We start from the raw sequence: 18,611 nt of genomic DNA, 5'->3' as shown, positions 1-18,611 counted from the left end.
CAAAATGGAATGTGAGTCATTGGGCAGTGCTGGGTACCAGAGATTGCCCTGTATGTCTAAGATCAGACTGCAAAATTGAGCTCCTCGGCCTGTCAGCTCCCCAAAGGTGCCTTAAGCTCATGCCTTAGGATGCTGTGAGTTTAGCTGAACAGCACTATCTCCTTATGGAGTGATCTACCTATGCAGCTGTATGCTTTAAATGTCTGTAACTAGAACATTTTTTGTACTCAACATGAGAATATTTAGCTCCGAGATAACAATTTCAAATTTGATTTAAGGTTCATCTTCTCTGTCTACATTTCTATTTCTTTCTCTTCACACAGATTGTATGTGCAGGCCTATAGGTGTTTGTGCATGCAGAAGCCAGCATCTGAAACTGTGTCTCTTTTCTCAGGTGTCACCAACATTATCCCCTACTTTTGGGGACAGTCAGTGTCTTTTACTGGCCTGGAAACAGGTATATAAATTAATCTGACTGGCCAGAGAGCTTTGTGGTCTGTTTATCTCTACTTCCAACAAATGGATTATAAGTACACATCAATATGACCAGCTTTTGTTTTTTGTGTGGGTTCTGAGAGAATTATCTCTGGTCCTCATCCTTGCAAGGCAACAACTTGACCAAACCAACTTTCTCCTTTATTTTATTCTACACATGTAGCGTATATAATCCATGAATTACAAAAATCAATAGGAAATACTTTTTAAATTTTATTTATTTACAACTGTTATTGTGTGTGTGTGTCTGTGTGTCTGTGTGTATGGTGTGTATGTGTGTGTGTAAATGTATATGGTGTGTGTGTGTAAATGTATATGGTGTGTGTATGTAAATATATATGGTGTGTGTATGTAAATATATATGGTGTGTGTGTGTGTGTGTGTGTGTGTGTGTGTGTGTTTAGGTGCACATGTCATGCTACATAGGTATAGCTTGATGTAGTCAGTTCTCATTCCATCTTTACAGGGTTAGGGGTTCAACACAGGTCTCCAGACTTGCTCACCAAGCACATTACCACTAAGTAACTTTCTATCTCTTTTTATTTCTAATTATACATGGCAAACTAACACAGATCAGATATAACCTGCTGAGTGTCATTTAGAATATGAAGTGCCTTTGATTTGGAGCAGTGCTGCTCTAAATTGTCAACCAGATAGTGGCCAGCACACTGTGTTCTTTCCCTCTAAACTTACAAACAGTTTATTTCAAAGAAACATTGCTTTGGTGAGTCAGCCAATGCATTACAAACAAGTTTATTTCTACAAGCTCATGGATTGTAGTTATTCAATTCAATATAACACATGTGCTTCATTGACAGCATAATACAGATAGTCAACTCAACATGCTCTTGAAATACCCTGGGGACAAATCTGAAGGTGTTTCTATGGGGGCTTTTCCAGATTAGGCTAACTATAGGAAGAATTACTCAAAATGTTAGTGTTACTATGGGTTAGAATCCCAGACACAGGAAAAACAGAAAGTAAGCTGAGTACCACATTCAGTTCTCTTGGGTTTCTTGCTGCAAACACCACACAGGCAGTGGTCTCATTCTTTTGGCATCACAATTGCTATTCAGTGAGCATTAACTCTTCTTTTTTATGAAATTACAATTTTATTACCCAGAAATAACCCATGGATCCTTCCTAGATATCACTGCTCTTTGACATTTGAGCATTCTATAGTTGTCCAATAGTTTAGACATTTTTCCTTTTTTTTTTTTATTAACTTGAGTATTTCTTATATACATTTCGAGGGTTAATCCCTTTCCCGGTTTCCGGGCAAACATCCCCCTCCCCCCTCCCCTTCCTTATGGGTGTTCCCCTCCCAACCCTCCCCCCGTTGCCGCCCTCCCCCCATAGACCAGTTCACTGGGGGTTCAGTCTTAGCAGGACCCAGGGCTTCCCCTTCCACTGGTGCTCTTACTAGGATATTCATTGCTACCTATGGGGTCAGAGTCCAGGGTCAGTCCATGTATAGTCTTTAGGTAGTGGCTTAGTCCCTGGAAGCTCTGGTTGCTTGGCATTGTTGTACTTTTGGGGTCTCGAGCCCCTTCAAGCTCTTCCAGTTCTTTCTCTGATTCCTTCAATAGGGGACCAATTCTCAGTTCAGTGGTTTGCTGCTGGCATTCGCCTCTGTATTTGCTGTATTCTGGCTGTGTCTCTCAGTAGCGATCTACATCCGGCTCCTGTCTGTCTGCACTTCTTTGCTTCATCCATCTTGTCTAATTGGGTGGCTGTATATGTATGGGCCACATGTGGAGCAGGCTCTGAATGGGTGTTCCTTCAGTCTCTGTTTTAATCTTTGCCTCTCCCTTCCCTGCCAAGGGTATTCTTTTTCCTCATTTAAAGAAGGAGTGAAGCATTCACATTTTGATCATCCGTCTTGAGTTTCGTTTGTTCTGGGGATCTAGGGTAATTCAAGCATTTGGGCTAATAGCCACTTATCAATGAGTGCATACCATGTATGTCTTTCTGTGATTGGGTTAGCTCACTCAGGATGATATTTTCCAGTTCCAACCATTTGCCTACGAATTTCATAAACTCGTTGTTTTTGATAGCTGAGTAATATTCCATTGTGTAGATGTACCATATTTTCTGTATCCATTCCTCTGTTGAAGGGCATCTGGGTTCTTTCCATTTTCTGGCTATTATAAATAAGGCTGCGATGAACATAGTGGAGCACGTGTCTCTTTTATATGTTGAGGCATCTTTTGGGTATATGTCCAAGAGAGGTATAGCTGGATCCTCAGGCAGTTCAATGTCCAATTTTCTGAAGAACCTCCAGACTGATTTCCAGAATGGTTTTACCAGTCTGCAATCCTACCAACAATGGAGGAGTGTTCCTCTTTCTCCACATCCTCGCCAGCATCTGCTGTCACTTGAGTTTTTGATCTTAGCCATTCTCACTGGTGTGAGGTGAAGTCTCAGAGTTGTTTTGATTTGCATTTCCCTTATGACTAAATATGTTGAACATTTCTTTAGGTGTTTCTCAGCCATTCGGCATTCCTCAGCTGTGAATTCTTTGTTTAGCTCTGAACCCCATTTTTTAATAGGGTTATTTGTTTCCCTGCGGTCTAACTTCTTGAGTTCTTTGTATATTTTGGATATAAGGCCTCTATCTGTTGGAGGATTGGTAAAGATCTTTTCCCAATCTGTTGGTTGCCGTTTTGTTTTAACCACAGTGTCCTTTGCCTTACAGAAGCTTTGCAGTTTTATGAGATCCCATTTGTCGATTCTTGATCTTAGAGCATAAGCCATTGGTGTTTTGTTCAGGAAATTTTTTCCAGTGCCCATGTGTTCCAGATGCTTCCCTAGTTTTTCTTCTATTAGTTTGAGTGTGTCTGGTTTGATGTGGAGGTCCTTGATCCACTTGGACTTAAGCTTTGTACAGGGTGATAAGCATGGATCGATCTGCATTCTTCTACATGTTGCCCTCCAGTTGAACCAGCACCATTTGCTGAAAATGCTATCTTTTTTCCATTGGATGGTTTTGGCTCCTTTGTCAAATATCAAGTGACCATAGGTGTGTGGGTTCATTTCTGGGTCTTCAAAATATTCCATTGGTCTATCTGTCTGTCTCTGTACCAATACCATGCAGTTTTTTATCACTATTGCTCTGTAATACTGCTTGAGTTCAGGGATAGTGATTCCCCCTGAAGTCCTTTTATTGTTGAGGATAGCTTTAGCTATCCTGGGTTTTTTGTTATTCCAGATGAATTTGCAAATTGTTCTCTCTAACTCTTTGAAGAATTGGATTGGTATTTTGATGGGGATTGCATTGAATCTGTAGATTGCTTTTGGTAAAATGGCCATTTTTACTATATTAATCCTGCCAATCCATGAGCATGGGAGATCTTTCCATCTTCTGAGGTCTTCTTCAATTTCTTTCCTCAGTGTCTTGAAGTTCTTATTGTACAGATCTTTTACTTGCTTGGTTAAAGTAACACCGAGGTACTTTATATTATTTGGGTCTATTATGAAGGGTGTCGTTTCCCTAATTTCTTTCTCGGCTTGTTTCTCTTTTGTATAGAGGAAGGCAACTGATTTATTTGAGTTAATTTTATACCCAGCCACTTTGCTGAAAATGTTTATCAGCTTTAGTAGTTCTCTGGTGGAACTTTTGGTATCACTTAAATATACTATCATGTCATTTGCAAATAGTGATATTTTGACCTCTTCTTTTCCGATCTGTATCCCCTTGATCTCCTTTTGTTGTCTGATTGCTCTGGCTAGAACTTCAAGAACTATATTGAATAAGTAGGGAGAGAGTGGGCAGCCTTGTCTAGTCCCTGATTTTAGTGGGATTGCTTCAAGTTTCTCTTCATTTAGTTTAATGTTAGCAACTGGTTTGCTGTATATGGCTTTTACTATGTTTAGGTATCGGCCTTGAATTCCTATTCTTTCCAGGACTTTTATCATGAAGGGGTGTTGAATTTTGTCAAATGCTTTCTCAGCATCTAATGAAATGATCATGTGGTTCTGTTCTTTCAGTTTGTTTATATAATGGATCACGTTGATGGTTTTCCGTATATTAAACCATCCCTGCATGCCTGGGATGAAGCCAACTTGATCATGGTGGATGATTGTTTTGATGTGCTCTTGAATTCGGTTTGCCAGAATTTTATTGAGTATTTTTGCGTCGATATTCATAAGGGAAATTGGTCTGAAGTTCTCTTTCTTTGTTGTGTCTTTGTGTGGTTTAGGTATTAGAGTAATTGTGGCTTCGTAGAAGGAATTCGGTAGGGCTCCATCTGTTTCAATTTTGTGGAATAGTTTGGATAATATTGGTATGAGGTCTTCTATGAAGGTTTGATAGAATTCTGCACTAAACTCGTCTGGACCTGGGCTCTTTTTGGTTGGGAGACCTTTAATGACTGCTTCTATTTCCTTAGGAGTTATGGGGTTGTTTAACTGGTTTATCTGTTCCTGATTTAACTTCGATACCTGGTATCTGTCTAGGAAATTGTCCATTTCCTGAAGATTTTCAAATTTTGTTGAATATAGGTTTTTATAGTAAGATCTGATGATTTTTTGAATTTCCTCTGAATCTGTAGTTATGTCTCCCTTTTCATTTCTGATTTTGTTAATTTGGACGCACTCTCTGTGTCCTCTCGTTAGTCTGGCTAAGGGTTTATCTATCTTGTTGATTTTCTCAAAGAACCAACTTTTGGTTCTGTTGATTCTTTCTATGGTCCTTTTTGTTTCTACTTGGTTGATTTCAGCTCTGAATTTGATTATTTCCTGCCTTCTACTCCTCCTGGGTGTATTTGCTTCTTTTTGTTCTAGAGCTTTTAGGTGTGCTGTCAAGCTGCTGACATATGCTCTTTCCTGTTTCTTTCTCCAGGCACTCAGCGCTATGAGTTTTCCTCTTAGCATAGCTTTCATTGTGTCCAATAAGTTTGGGTATGTTGTACCTTCATTTCCATTAAATTCTAAAAAGTTTTTAATTTCTTTCTTTATTTCTTCCTTGACCAGGTTATCATTGAGTAGAGCATTGTTCAATTTCCAAGTATATGTGGGCATTCTTCCCTTATTGTTATTGAAGACCAGTTTTAGGCCGTGGTGGTCCGATAGCACGCATGGGATTATTTCTATCTTTCTGTACCTGTTGAGGCCCGTTTTTTGACCAATTATATGGTCAATTTTGGAGAAAGTACCATGAGGAGCTGAGAAGAAGGGATATCCTTTTGCTTTAGGATAGAATGTTCTATAAATATCCGTTAAGTCCATTTGGCTCATGACTTCTCTTAGTCTGTCGACATTACTGTTTAATTTCTGTTTCCATGATCTGTCCATTGATGAGAGTGGGGTGTTGAAATCTCCCACTATTATTGTGTGAGGTGCAATGTGTGTTTTGAGCTTTAGTAAGGTTTCTTTTACGTATGTAGGTGCCCTTGTATTTGGGGCATAGATATTTAAGATTGAGAGTTCATCTTGGTGGATTTTTCCTTTGATGAATATGAAGTGTCCTTCCTTATCTTTTTTGATGACTTTTAGTTGGAAATTGATTTTATTTGATATTAGAATGGCTACTCCAGCTTGCTTCTTCTGACCATTTGCTTGGAAAGTTGTTTTCCAGGCTTTCACTCTGAGGTAGTGCCTGTCTTTGTCTCTGAGGTGTGTTTCCTGTAGGCAGCAGAATGCCGGGTCCTCGTTGTGTATCCAGTTTGTTAATCTATTTATTTTATTGGGGAGTTGAGGCCATTGATGTTGAGAGATATTAAGGAATAGTGATTATTGCTTCCCGTTATATTCATATTTGTATGTGAGGTTATGTTTTTGTGCTTTCATTCTCTTTGTTTTGTTGCCAAGACAATTAGTTTCTTGCTTCTTCTAGGGTATAGCTTGCCTCCTTATGTTGGCATTTACCATTTATTATCCTTTGTAGTGCTGGATTTGTAGAAAGGTATTGTGTAAATTTGGTTTTGTCATGGAATATCTTGGTTTCTCCATCTATGTTAATTGAGAGTTTTGCAGGATACAGTAACCTGGGCTGGCATTTGTGTTCTCTTAGGGTCTGTATGACATCAGTCCAGGATCTTCTGGCCTTCATAGTTTCTGGCGAAAAGTCTGGTGTGATTCTGATAGGTCTGCCTTTATATGTTACTTGACTTTTTCCCTTACTGCTTTTAATATTCTTTCTTTATTTTGTGCGTTTGGTGTTTTGACAATTATGTGACGGGAGGTGTTTCTTTTCTGGTCCAATCTATTTGGAGTTCTGTAGGCTTCTTGTATGTCTCTGGGTATCTCTTTTTTTAGGTTAGGGAAGTTTTCTTCTATGATTTTGTTGAAGATATTTACTGGTCCTTTGAGCTGGGAGTCTTCACTCTCTTCTATACCTATTATCCTTAGGTTTGATCTTCTCATTGAGTCCTGGATTTCCTGTATGCTTTGGACCAGTAGCTTTTTCCGCTTTACATTATCTTTGACAGTTGAATCAATGATTTCTATGGAATCTTCTGCTCCTGAGATTCTCACTTCCATCTCTTGTATTCTGTTGGTGAAGCTTGTATCTACAGCTCCTTGTCTCTTCTTTTGGTTTTCTATATCCAGGGTTGTTTCCATGTGTTCTTTCTTCATTGCTTCTATTTCCATTTTTAATTCCTTCAACTGTTTGATTGTGTTTTCCTGGAATTCTTTCAGGGATTTTTGTGACTCCTCTCTATGGGCTTCTACATGTTTATTTATGTTTTCCTGGAATTCTTTCAGGCATTTTTGTGACTCCTCTCTATGGGCTTCTACTTGTTTAATTATGTTTTCCTGGAATTCTTTCAGGCATTTTTGTGATTCCTCTCTGTAGGCTTCTACTTGTTCTCTAAGGGAGTTCTTCACGTCTTTCTTGAAGTCCTCCACCATCATGATCAAATATGATTTTGAAACTAGATCTTGCTTTTCTGGTCTGTTTGGATATTCCATGTTTGTTTTGGTGGGAGAATTGGGCTCCGATGATGACATGTAGTCTTGGTTTCTGTTGCTTGTGTTCCTGCGCTTGCCTCTTGCCATCAGATTATCTCTAGTGTTACTTTGTTCTGCTATTTCTGACAGTGGCTAAACTGTCCTATAAGCCTGTGTGTCAGGAGTGCTGTAGACCTGTTTTCCTCTCTTTTAGTCAGTTATGGGGACAGAGTGTTCTGCTTTCGGGTGTGTAATTTTTCCTCTCTACAGGTCTTCAGCTGTTCCTGTGGGCCTGTGTCTTGAGTTCACCGGGCAGGTCACTTGCAGCAGAAAGTTGGTCTTACCTGTGGTCCTGATGCTCAAGTTCGCTCGCGAGGTGCTGCCCTCGGGCTCTCTGTTGCGGCAGCTACCAGGAAGATCTGTGCTGCCCTTTCAGTGCATCAGGGTTCCAGATGGCCTTTGGTGTTTTCCTCTGGTGTCTGAGATGTATGTGCAGAGAGCAGTCTCTTCTGGTTTCCCAGGCTTTTCTGCCTCTCTGAAGGTTTAGCTCTCCCTCCCATGGGATTTGGGTGCAGAGAACTGTTTATCCAGTCTGTTTCCTTCAGGTTCCGGTGGTGTCTCAGGCAGGGGTCCTGCCGCTCCTGGGCCCTCCCCCACAGGAGCCCAGAGGCCTTATACAGTTTCCTCTTGGGCCAGGGATGTGGGCAGGGGTGGGCAGTGTTGGTGGTCTCTTCCGCTCTGCAGCCTCACGAGTGCCCACCTGACCAGGCGGTTGGGTCTCTCTCTCACGAGGTCTGGGAGCAGAGAGCTGCTGCAGTCCGGGATCCGCGGGTGTGGGACTTCCAGTAAACACAGGACGTGCCCGGTCCTAGAGGAATTCTGGCTCCGTGTGTCCTGAGCTCACCAGGCAGCTTTCTTGCAGCAGAAAAGTTGGTCTTACCTGTGGTCCCGAGGCTCAAGTTCGCTCGTGGGGTGCTGCCCACGGGCTCTCTGCAGCGGCCATGAGCATTAACTCTTAAGCCAAACTATGAAGAAGGAGAACTTTTCTTGAGCTAATATACTAGCAGATACCTGCTCCGTGCCAATTACAGAGAACATCGGTGAGAGAATCCTGATTATGTCAAAGGTAATATTCCCAATATATGGAAGATTGATAACTGAACAAGACTGGGGCTACTTTTTAAATATATGTCATTTAATCTTCCAAACAACACCTGTCTAAAGTCCTGAGAAACTGGAAAATACCACACGACATGGGACAGTAGACGAAGCATGAGATTCTAATCTCAATGATCCTCCCACATCACTTTTCTTTTGTTCTTATTGTTTGTCTTTTTGCTATACAAAATACCTAGCAAGAACGACATAAAGAAGAAAAGGTTTGTTTTGTTTGATACCATATCAGTAGATACAGACTATCAAGGAACAGAAGGAATGGCTCCAGGAGTATTAAGCAGTTGGTGCAACTGTGTCCTTGGTTATCTAGCAGACAATGATGATTCCATGTTCAGGTCAGTTTATTTTTATTCATTCTAGGGTTCAGTCTTATGGGATGTTGTCACCGACATTTATGATAGGTCTTTCCAATTTTAATAATCTTGAAACTCCTCCCCACTGACACACCCAGTGATTTGTCTTTAAGACAATTCTAGATCTTGTCAAGTAGCAAGCACATAGTAACCATCACACTTTCTGGTTCAAGTCAATGTTGGAGAGTTTACAAACATCTAAATGACTGTATTTCTATTAATGTGACTTTAAGAAAACTTTTTAGTGGAATTGTATGTCCAAGTATGCTGTATAACTATTTCCAGATTTACCCTCCCATTCCATCCCATTTGAGGACATTCTCTTCCAAGATTCCCAATAAACTTTGTTTTCCTTTTCCTTTTTTTAATTATTTGACATCATTTAGTTTGTTTTTCTAATAGGATATTTATAATTTGCATTTTGAATGTTATTCCATTTTGCTGTTTTCTGTTCATTAGCCCCCTACCTCATCCCCCTCCCCTTCTTCTTGAGCTAATATACTAGCAGACACCTGCTTCCTGCCCAAACCCCCTGAAATTCCCTTACAATGGGGGGCCAACCTTGGCAGGACCAAGGGCTTCTCCTTCCGTTGGTGTTCAGCAAGGCCATCCACTACTAAATATGTAACTGGAGCCATGGGTCTGTCCATGTGTAGTCTTTGGGCAGTGGTTTCGTCATTGGGAACTCTGGTTGGTTGGTATTGTTATTCTTATGGGGGTCCAAAACCCTTCAGCCCCTTCAATCCTTTCTCTAACTCCTCCACTTGGGGTCACCTTCTCAGTTCAATGGTTTGGTGCTAACATTTGCCTCTGTATTTGTCAGGTTCTGCCTGAGCTTCTCAGGAGACAACTGTAGGCTATTGTGCACATGCACTTCTAGGCTTCATCAATATTGTCTAGATTTGGTGGATATATATATATATATATATATATATATATATATATATATGCTAGATTCCACAGGTGGGGCAAGCTCTGAATGGCCATTCTTTCTGTCTCTGCTCCAGATTTGTCTCCATGTTTCCTCCTATGAATATTTCTGTTCCCTCTTTTAAGAAGGACTAAACAATCCTCACTTTACTTACCCTTCTTTTTGAGTTTCATGTGGTCTGTGGACTGTTTCTTGGGTAATTCAATTGTTTAGGCTAATATCTACTTCTCAATGAATGCATACAATGTGTGTTTTTTCATGATTGTGTTACCTCACTCAGGATGATATTTTCTGTGTCCATCTATTTGCCTATGAATTTCATAAAGTCATTGTTTTTGATAGCTGGGTAGTACTTCATTGTGGAGATGTACCACATTTTCTGTATCTATTCCTCTGTTGGATCCCAGGGCATCTGGATTTTTTCCAGCTTTTGGATATTATAAATAAGTCTGCTATAAACATAGTGGATCATTTCTCTTTGTTGTATGTTGGAGCATCATTTGTCTAGGCTTACAACCAAAAGAAAGTTTCATTATGTGGCTTTGATATTTTGTTATACAAAGCAGGTTGTGATTGAATGTGCCAGGACATGCACCTAGTAACTTTCTATGTGAGAATGGAAGGAGCACATATCAGCATTACCGACAATATGCTGGAAAGTGCTCAGGTTTACACACATGCAAGTATGGTTGTCAAATGTCAGCCACAACTTGACATTGTAGGTGAGAGTAGGTAGCCTAATCATCTGTCCAATCTATTTAATGCCATATCTCTTCTTCAACATCAAACTTTAATTTATGCCAAAGACCAGCCTCCGATGGGAGATGAGTTCCTTAGAGGAGGGACGTTTAAGAGAGGTGGAAAAAAAACAAACAAACTTGAAGGCAAATTTTAAGTTAAAAGCTGATGGCCTATGTTTGCTCTCAACACGTTTCCAGACTTCTCCCTCTAGAGAAAATTTTCTCCTGCAATTACATAAAATTCATGTCTTGTAGATCAAATAGCTAATCTTCTGTTGAAATATCAATTCAGTTAATATCTGAGATTCTCTTTTGATTATCTCATTAATCAGTGTCCCATGTTTCCCATGACACCAGCAGATTCATTCTTAGAACAAAACATTTTTTTAAACAGTGCAAATAAGTCCATAGACCTGCCTTTTTTTGTAAGCATGGATAATGAGCTCACTGTGTGGGATACCATCCTGATATTATGATTTTTTTTTTACTGTGCCTGGATTAACCTAACTATTTCTCAGGCTGATCATGGTTTCAGGAATCTGCCTGTCTTTGTATCTGTATGACAAGCTGGCTTATAGTCCAGCTTCCTCTGATTTTCTCAGTCTACACAGCTCCTTTTACAAGTCATATTGAATGCTTATATCTTGCAAAGTTAAGGAATTACATATTCTTGAACTCATATTTTCAGAGATCTTTCCCAAGGCCTCCCAGAGTCACGTTATCTCCATGATTACTATGGAGTCATTAACCTTAGCATGAGGAAAACCCTTACATTATTATGTAAACAAGCCTTATACCTACAGCAATGATCATCACTACCAGAAGTTGCCAACTTGCTGGCTCAGTTCCTGGGGTGTAAACAAAGTCAAACAGTCTTTTATATGGCCAAGCCAGACTGGAAAAATTTAAATTTTTTATTTCTCTGTGTTTATTAGGTATGAGCATGTGAGTGTGCATGTGTGTGTGTGTGTGTGTGTGTGTGTGTGTGTGTGTGTGTGTGTTTGTGTGTACGGCATTCATATGTGTGAGAGTGGCAATGTACATGACAAATTTACCAACTTGTAGACATCAGAGGACAAATTCAGATGTCATTTCCTTTACATTTTTTGAGACAGTGTATTTTCTATATACAGCAATGTAACTGTCCCAAGACATTCTGTGATTCTCCTGTCCTTTCTCTCATTTTATGATAGCAACACTGGGATTAGAGATATATATTGTCAAACCTGATTTTCATTAGTTTTGGGAGTTTAAACTTAGGCTCTCACACTTGCAAGCAAATATTTGGAAAATTTTACTTCCTCACACCATTCTCCTAACACACTTTTTATTTTCTCTAAGACTTTTATGATTAGAGAAGCTATTTGACTTGCCAATCATGCCTGATATAATTTCTTTTTATTATCCTTTGACCACATGTAAATTTTGAAAAGAAGAACCAGAAAATAGACTGCCTCAGGACAACACAGACAACTATTCTTGATGGCAGAGGAAGCAATTAAGAGGAGTGAGTTTAAGAGGACTGGATACAGAAAATGTGGTACATCTACACAATGGAATATTACTCAGCTATCAAAACCAATGCCTTTATGAAATTCGTAGGCAAATGGTTGGACTGGAAAACATCATCATGAGTGAGGTAACCCAATCACAGAAAAACACATATGTTATGCACTCATTGATAAGTGGCTATTAGCCCAAAGGCTTGAATTACCCTAGATGCCTAGAATACATGAAACTCAAGATGGATGATCAAAATGTTAATGCTTCACTCCTTCTTCTAAAGGGGAACAAGAATACCCTTGGCAGGGAATAGAGAGGCAAAGATTAAAACAGAGACAGAAGGAACACCCATTCAGAGCCTGCCCCACATGTGGCCCATACATATACAGCCACCCAATTAGACAAGATGGATGAAGCAAAGAAGAGAGACACAGCAGGAATACAGCAAATACAGAGGCGAATGCCAGCAGCAACGAACAGGACCCCTGTTTAAGGAATCAGAGAAAGAACTGGAAGGGCTTGAAAGGGCTCGAGACCCCATATGAACAACAATGCCAAGCAACCAGAGCTTCCAGGGACTAAGCCACTACCTAAAGACTATACATGGACTGACCCTGGACTCTGACCTCATAGGTAGCAATGAATATCCTAGTAAGATCACCAGTGTCAGGGGGAGCCCTGGGTCCTGCTAAGACTGAACCCTCAGTGAACGTGATTGTTGGGGGGAGGGCGGCAATAGGGGGAGGATGGGGAGGGGAACACCCATAAAGAAGGGGAGCGGGAGGGGTTGGGGGATGTTGGCCCAGAAACCAGGAAAGGGAATAACACTCTAAATGTAAATAAGAAATACTCAAGTTAATAAAATAATGATAATAATAATAATAATAATTATAATAATAATAATAATAAGAGGAGTGAGTTTGCTGCTCTTTTAGATAATATCCTATAAACTACCATTTACCTACTCTGTGTTAGGAACACTTACCTTCAAGTCTCCAGTGATGACTATATCAGAGGAGATGGAATATAAAATGTTTGTTCTTTTTTGATCTCATTGGTTCTGTAGTTTCTGGAGGAGGACTGGCTTTTGCTTGCAACCAAGTATTAACAAGGAGGTTGCCCAGCTGCACATTCCAAAAAGAGAGCATAATCTGTAACTCATACATTTTCCAATGCTGGTAGATTCCCCAACACAGACCATGGACCAGATATGCATTTCCTGAGAAGCAGTAAAAATGAAAATAAGCTTTCTCATTTTACTCCATGTCTTTCTGTGCTGAAAAGAGGCTTCCAGTAAATTTTCAAATGATTCTTTTCTTTTTCTTCCAGTTTCTTCCTTCCATTTTTGATTTTAGCAAATTACAGCCACCTGAAAGGAATACAATTATAGCCATTTTCACTGTGCCCTCTGCAGAGTATGGGCTTGAATTTTGAGCCATCCTGGGTCAGTGTCTATTCAAAACCATAAGCTATAATCAGCTATACTTAGGAACAAGCTAAACCTGTTCACTGTGTGTAGAATGGAGACATTCTAAGTAACATAAGGGATTGCTGGCAATGAAATGAACATTGCAGTTGTTCTTGATACAAGGGGTGATGTTGTCAACCTCACTGCAAGTCATGTCACTGAAAAGGCAGGATGAAGTTAGAAAATTTTGAAATTAAGTTTCTATAGAAGACAGTTAAATTTAAAGTTCTACCATTCTCTATGGATATCTCTTTGGAAATTTCTGTCATCGAATTGAGTTATTTATACATTGGTCTTGAAGAGAGCTCAGCAAATACTGTTCGTGTTCAGCAACAGGAAAAACACAAGGAGTCTGGGAGAAGGACTCAACAGGAGTTGCTTGTGGACAGCAGCAGGAAAATTCATGAGGATCTTGCCACTCCTATCTATTTGCTGAATTCTCCTTTTTTTTTCCTATAACATCTCATTACTCTGGGGCTAGAGAGGTAGGGAAGTGTTGTTGAAAAAAAGGAGGGCTGGAGCTAAATCCCCATAACCTATAAAAAGCTGGTCTTGATGGTGTGTACCTGCAATCCCCAAAGCTTGAGAGAGATGAGTCACACAAAGAAGTGTGTTACAATACAAAATCAAGACACTCAACATGAACTTCGGGCACACACACAGAAATAGGCACCTGTCCTGTGCTATCGTCTCGCCAGCAAGAACGCACGCGGACACCAGGATCCTTTTGCAGCAAAGTGTTTACTGTACTGCTTTCTTGAACAGGGACAGGGGGACCTCAAGCACTCGCCTTATATAGACAGCAGGCTGAGGCTATGCTAATTGTCCTTCAGGGATTGGCAGAGCATGAGTTATCTTATTAGCATGGTGCTGCTCCCTCATTAGCATATTACCGGCCAACTGATGTCAGGTGCAAAGCCTGCGCATGCGCAGGACTGTTGTTCACCACAGGAGGGCACCCTACATTCTCCCTTTTTTGTTGTTTAATAAAATGACTGGTCTAGATCTGGGTGTCATGTCAATCTTGTCATTGCTCCTGTCTTAGGTCGTTCTCATCCAAACCCGGCCTTACCCATCATAGAGTTAACCTATCGCCACCGGGCCCCATGTCTTAGGTTGGTCCAAGCTCGAGGAAAGTTGCCCGTCTCTGGATACAATGACTCCACATGACAGTGGCAAAAATGATCTAGGGCGAACTCTTAATCTTTCAAAGAGGCCAGTCATATGTTGGGAGAAGCACCATTTTTAATGGTGGTCATAGCCTGGTAAACAACCACTTTGTGTCTGGCATGTTCTCTTTTTTAAATGGCCGATAAGCCAGAGACCTACTCCGCATCCGAGGAGGACAATAGCTTCCCAGGCAAACATGCCTGCACACTCCTTAAAAAGGAGAGAAAGCATTGGTGATCCATGAAGATAGTCCCTCTGTGAAAGAAGCATCAACTCTTGTGGAATTCACGGTTACAATGGCCACACGCAGCTGCTCCATCAAATTGTCAAATTCACTAGTCCAATTTCTTTGGCTGTCAAGACGGCGTAGGCCCGCCCTGTCTGGCCGGCCACCAGCCAGAAATCCAGGTGGCATTCAGCTTTTACAGGGCCCAGATGAATCCCGTGGCAAATTAAACCACGCTGCAGTCTGATTCTTATCTAATGGCAAAAGGGGCAAACAACTTTGGAAAGCAAAACTCAACCTCCAACAAACAATCTAGTCTCCAAAATCCAGTCTCCAAGTCACCGAGTCTATACAAGATTCGACTGTCAATTCTTACATATGAACGCATGATGGTGCGGTCTCCAATACCTCAACAAAGAGACATTGCCTTAAATTCTTTTAGAAGCCTGGTTTATAGAATAAGAGTTCCATAAAAATATTATCTCAATTTAGACCTGTTTCCCTACATTGACTCATGCCACATGTTGTCTAGAATAACTATCCAAATTAACAGTTTTATGTCAACTTTGTTACCAATGTTACACTTTTTTTCTCAACTTTCTGTTACCTATGTTACATTTTTTAGCCATATCCAATAACATAAAAGCCAATAGTCCATAACCAAGGCATGTAGAGAATAATTATACATTTAGAACCAATCAGAAACAAAATTGAAGTGGCTACACATATCTTCAATATTTAGACCAAACACCATTATGACTTTTCTAGCTGTGATTTTAAGAGAAGCACCTTGTCACCTGCTAAGTCTAATAATCAGCTCAGGCAGACGCTCATCCCCGGGTAGCTACTCCAGCTGACCCAGGCTCCTACTACAGGTGCAAGGCTCCAAGGGCTGATTGAACAGCTTTTTATTCATTTGTTCCTTTTTTGAAACGAGTTAAAATAAAATCAAGGTGTGAACGACCAGCAGATAAAGGTTTTTTTTTCCATTTTCTCTTTTGAACATGAAACATAAAACATTTAAGCAACAAGAAACAAAAAACACAGACATAAACTGACATACATGGACAGCTTGGTGCACCAAGGACAGATAATAGACAGAGGGGAAAAACTAGATGGTGTCCCACCAAAGGGACCCAGATTCCAATAGGAGTCAGCAGAGAGGTAGGATTTCCCCTTTCCCACCACTTCCACGGTGACCATCCACTCAAGTGGAGTTGATATGGACGATGGATTGTCTCAATTCCTGGACTAGTCCATCAACGTGTTGAAACCAAATTCCTGTAAGATACTTAGATATAATATGGGATATCTGAGCAGCACGACTGACATTCACAAATGGTATGGAAGTGAAACACAGTCCTGAATATTTCCACTCACAACCCAATTACATTAACTCCATCAAGCTGTGCATGGGGGTTGAGATGTACTTGGGGGTAGGGGGTAGGAAAAATGAAACTAATGCTGTAGCTGATGTGTCCTGACTGGTCCCAGCTGAAAGTCCTTGAGACCAGGAATCCAAGTAGGCACACTCTGTAAAATACAACTTTGAAGACAAAAGTTTAGAATTGAGATATCTTTTTGTTTGATTATCCTGAATAAATTTTTCAGGCAGTCTACCTCTATCAAGTCTGATCAGTATGACTCTGTGAAGTTTCCAGAGCCTAATCACACCTTTTACAAGCACAAAGACAAAATTTTTCTCCCAAAATACTGTATTCCTTTTATCTCCTTTTCTTTTCTTTTTTTCTTTCGAGACCTTTTCTCTCTCCGACATACTTTATTGTTGCTCTGCAAGGACACTCTGACCTGTCCTAACAACTGTAACAGCTTCCCACACAAAGAAAAAAATAAACAAAATTACCAGCCTTGCCCACAAAGGATCCATAACGTTCGGTTTCTTCACAGTGGGTCTCCACCTAGGCACATATCTTTCTTCTTCATAGCAAGCTGCCTCATCTTCTAAATCCTCTTCCTCAGAGGGGCTAAGCTCATCTCTTTCTGAACTATCAAGCCCCAAAACCTCTAACTCCTCTACCGGATAAAGGCTTTTTTTGAGGGTTTCCTTCTCCTTCCCCTGTTTCTCTCCCAGGGCGTCCTTTCCCCTATCTCTCGCTTCCTCGGATCCAAGGTCCTTGGAAGGGCCTCTTTACTTAGGTGCATCTTTCCTTCTTAAAGCTTCTAATCTTTCACCTCACTCTGTTTCTGACATGCTGTCCTGTAACTCCTCTAATGCCTTGTCATGCTATTACTGTTGGGCGGCATTTCTCATCTTCTAGGCACGATTTCTGACTGTGCCTGGCGGCAGCCGCAAAATGTAAAAACAAAAGAAAAAGAATGAGCGCTGCCAAAACAATAACAAAAGCTTCCACCGCATCTTCTAATGGGGGAGAAAGATGAGAGAGATCAAGACTAAACATGCCTCTCAGAGCTTACCTTCGTCCTGCAATTCTGAATCCTCTCCGGGAACGGAGGGTCTCCTTGGCGCCGGCGATGGTGAGGCGATTTTTCCCGGGTTTCGGCACCAAATGTCCCGAGCTATCGTCTCGCCAGCAAGAACGCACGCGGACACCAGGATCCTTTTGCAGCAAAGCGTTTACTGTACAGATTTCTTGAACATGGACGGGGGGACCTCAAGCGCTTGCCTTATATACACAGCAGGCTGAGGCTATGCAAATTATCCTTCAGGGATTGGCGGAGCACCAGTTATCTTATTAGGATGGTGCTGCTCCCTCATTAGCATATTACCAGCCAACTGATGCCAGGTGCAAAGTCTGTGCATGTGCAGTACCGTTGTTCACCACAGGAGGGCGCCCTACATTTCTTATTTTACTTTTAGTGGATATTTTATTTACTTTCATTTCAAATGTTATTCTTGCTCCTGGTTTCAACTTCTACAACCTTGTATCCCCTCCTCCCATGCCCTGCTTCTAAGAGGTTGTTTATCCACTCAAGGACTCCCTCCTTCCCTCCCCCATTCCCAGGCATTCCCCTACAGTGGAGCATTGAGTCTTCACAGAACCAAGGGCCTCTTTTCCTGTTGATTCCAGATAAGGCCATCCACTGATGCATATGCACCTGCAGATATAGATCGCTCCATGTGTACTCTTTGGTTGCTGTTTAAGCCCTGAGATCTCTGATGAGTCTGGTTAGTTGATATTGCTTTTCTTCCTATAGGTTTGAAAATTCCTTCAGCTTCTTCAGTCCTTTCTCTAACTACTCCATTTGGGTCCCTGTGCTCAGTCCAATAGTTTGCTGTGAACATCCACCTTTGTATTTCTTGTGCTCTGGCAGAGCCTCTCAGGAGAGAGTTATATCAGGCCCCTCTGAGCATGCACTTCTTGGCATCATCAAAGTTGTCTGGGTTTGGTGTTTGGATGTGGGATGGATCTGCAGGTGGGGCAGTCTCTGGATGGCCTTTTCTTCAGTCTCTGCTCTATATTTTGTGTATTTCTCTTGTGAGTGTTTTGTTCCCACTTCTAAGGAGGACTGAAATATCCACGCTTTGGTCTTCCTTATTCTTGAGCTTCATGTAGTTTGTGAATTACAATTCACAAAAGGTATTCTTTGGGTATTCTGAGCTTTTGGTCTAATTTCCAGTTATCAGTGAGCGCATATCATGTATGTTCTTTTGTGATTGGATTATTTGACTCAG

The 18,611-nt window shown here is 40.9% G+C and overlaps 1 long non-coding RNA gene across 1 annotated transcript; it reads right to left on the bottom strand.

Moving 5' to 3' along the window:
* Positions 1 to 14,282: 14,282 nt before the first annotated feature.
* LOC148005561 (uncharacterized) lies at positions 14,283 to 17,580 on the bottom strand. Its single transcript, XR_015620096.1, has 2 exons — positions 17,393 to 17,580; positions 14,283 to 16,502 (listed from the first exon to the last, which is right to left on the bottom strand). It is a non-coding gene; the product is annotated as an uncharacterized LOC148005561 (long non-coding RNA).
* Between the last annotated feature and the right edge of the window lie 1,031 nt (positions 17,581 to 18,611).

The sequence above is a fragment of the Rattus norvegicus genome, chromosome 5 (genome assembly GCF_021556685.1).
Source record: "Rattus norvegicus strain SHRSP/BbbUtx chromosome 5, alternate assembly SHRSP_T2T, whole genome shotgun sequence".
Taxonomy (NCBI): domain Eukaryota; kingdom Metazoa; phylum Chordata; class Mammalia; order Rodentia; family Muridae; genus Rattus; species Rattus norvegicus.
Note: the sequence above shows the minus strand (reverse complement) of the source record. Positions and strands in the feature narration are given on the sequence as shown.